The following is a 2,927-nucleotide window of genomic DNA, read 5'->3' as shown; positions in this document are numbered from 1 at the left end:
TCATACAGGTTTTGAACAACATGAGTCTGAGTAAATGACAACATAATGTTTATTTTTGGGTGAACTATCCCTTTAAGTTTGAAAGTGATTTGATTTGTGTGAATGAGCTGTGTTCTGACTTCGCTGAATATAAAACATCAAGACACACCAAGAAAAAGATCTGTAAGAAGTAACCATAAATATACAACAGATAATAATTCAGAATGGCCTTTAGCTCGTTTAAGTTTACTGTAAAACGATAACGTTGTTTTTAATAAGAGGGACCTGTTGAACAAATCCCATATTGCAATACTTTTAGTTAACCTGCATTATAATTAACTATTCAATTCAATTCAATTTTATTTATAGCGCTTTTCACAATTTGGTAATTGTATCAGATAGCACAACATAATACACAATAGCACAAGCAGCTGAATTTGCTGCGGCTATAAATCAACATTATAAGCAAACGTATTACTAATGTAACGTATAGAAGTTAAGCCCAAAAAGGCTACCTCCCCGGGTTGAAAAACCCCCTAGGAGAAAAAAAACCCGGATTTTAAGCCTGGGAAGTAAAAAAAGTCCTAGGAGGAAAAAACCCTTGGGAGATATGTATGTATATATATATATATATATATATATATGTATATATATATGTATATATATATATATATATATATATATATATATATATATATATATATATATATATATATATATATATATATATATATACACATTGAAACGGAAAGAGATTAAGCGGAGATTAAGCAGGTTCTGCCGGTGGTCTTTGGTCAGGCATCAGCTGGACATCACATTGAAGAACAGCCAGTAGATCAGAGGTCGGCCGACTTTCACATTTACCGGAACTGGATCTGTTTGTCTTATTGTCCTCGTGATCGAGGACGAGACAGGGAGAGAGAAACAAAATCTTATTAGCGTAGGGGCCGTTCACATAAAAAGCAAGTGTCACACAGTAATGTGGATTTTAGTCAGCTCGGTTCCGGGCAGGCTAACTATTGCTGGTTAAGTGTATTACATATAGTTGATGGTTTTAGAATGTATGAGGCCCCCCACATGGGCTTTAAAACAGAAACAGAACTCGTTTGACTAAGGCCAGAGGCCCCACTGCCGTCGTTAATACTAACGTACAGTGGCAAACAGGGGCGTAGCAAGCTTTTTAAAAGTGTGGGGGATGAATAACATTTTAAATTTGATATAAAAACACCAGAAACACGCGTATGTGCACCTGGGATGGAATTAAGCACCACCCATGACACAAACACACCCTCTCTTCCTTCATATACCTCTTTCACAAACTGAAACATTCATTTTTCATTGCTCACCTGTGCCTCTCTCTCTCTTTAAACTGATGCCTCCAGCAACCTCATCTCCTAAACAAGGTGATAAAGGAATAAGGCTGTGGTACTAGCAAACCTTAGTAAAACTGGAAAAGTAATATATTAAATTAATGCAAAAATATACAATGGTAATAGGCTACTGTTGTTTAATGTCAACATTTATCAACATCCAGCTTTCAACTTCACTTACAGGATTTCTCTTGAAAACTGTATCAATCTTCTCCTGCCTCCTTCTTTTCTGTATCTTATTTATGCTGCGTGATAAAAAGATAATGGTAAGCTTGATAGTGACATGGGTCTGACAGGACTGTGACTGCTAAATTTTGCTACTTGTGCCCTGAAAAGCTTTTTCTCTGGTGGTCTAAATAATGTAACAATTTACCGTTTATAGGCTACACTTTTCTTTCATTGTTTGCATACCTGTTGAAGAACTATGTCATCATTTCTCATTTTTTTCTCCTCAACAAGTACAATCATACACACAGGTAGTATTAACAAAATATTCAGCTAATCAACAAACAATGCTCAAAATATCAAATCGATTGCACTAGGAATAAACCCATAAATACACTGCTTAACAATTGCAATTTGTCTCTCATCCTCGTCAATTCCCTGCCTTCTTCATCACAGGTTACATTGCATGCCCCATAGTCTACTAGCTACATGACCGAATTTAGCCAGTTGCTGAACAATAACCCAATTAGCATTAGTCCCAAGCACATATCAAGCTTATTCAAAAACCTCAAAAGCATACATAGATTTGATTAAAGTGTTTAATAAAGTTTTTTAAACACTCATTCAAAGTAGCCTACCTGAAAAAGGGAGATGTAAATAAACATAAGTTCCCGCCTCCTCAGCGCGAGCTGACCGATCAATCTACACACCAAGAGAGGCGGGACTTAAGGCAGAACAGCCAATCATCAGCCGGTAACACTCAAAGCCTGCGTCATGTTTGAGAGGGGAGGGGGAGAGAATGCAGCGCAGCGCAGCAGACAGAGAGCGGCCAGAGAAACGGAGGAGCGCCTAATAAGGTGTTCTTGCAAAACTGCATAAAAAGTGTGGGTGTTGAACCCTCTCACAGGGAAAAGTATCCCCCACGGGTGCGACGCCCCTGGTGGCAAACGGTTCTGTCTGACATACTATTTTTAAGGTCAAGGGAAAAGGCCAAAATTGCAAACCGACCATATTTGGCAATTAAGACTCAATCGACAACCAATTCAAATTTCCAGCATATTACTAAAGAGTATAATTGACATTTACCATGCTTTGGAGTGTTGACGAAAAAAGGTTTTAATTTATTCATTAATTTATTTATTTATTAGGTTGTACAAGCTAGCTATTGGGAAATAAGTACCATTACTAAAACAAACTATGTGAATGCCTTGTTAAAGAGAAATGTTTTAAGTCTAGATTTAAAGTTATCTACTGTCTCTGATTTTCGGACGTCGGTTGGTAAATCATTCCATAGCTTAGGGGCTAGGTAGGAAAACGATCTGCCACCTTTAGACACTTTTGATATTTTAGGGATAATTAAGAGGCCAGAATTGTGTGACCGCAATGCACGTGATGGATTGTATTCTGATAATA

The 2,927-nt window shown here is 37.2% G+C and overlaps 1 long non-coding RNA gene across 1 annotated transcript; it reads right to left on the bottom strand.

The window, feature by feature from the left end:
- Positions 1–1,319: 1,319 nt before the first annotated feature.
- Positions 1,320–2,356, bottom strand: LOC129441476 (uncharacterized). The gene is made up of 3 exons (XR_008643445.2): positions 2,153–2,356; positions 1,531–1,594; positions 1,320–1,373 (listed from the first exon to the last, which is right to left on the bottom strand). It is a non-coding gene; the product is annotated as an uncharacterized lncRNA (long non-coding RNA).
- Between the last annotated feature and the right edge of the window lie 571 nt (positions 2,357–2,927).

This window comes from Misgurnus anguillicaudatus, chromosome 2, assembly GCF_027580225.2.
Source record: "Misgurnus anguillicaudatus chromosome 2, ASM2758022v2, whole genome shotgun sequence".
Classification (NCBI taxonomy): Eukaryota; Metazoa; Chordata; class Actinopteri; order Cypriniformes; family Cobitidae; genus Misgurnus; species Misgurnus anguillicaudatus.
This window is presented reverse-complemented; position numbering and strand designations above follow the sequence as displayed.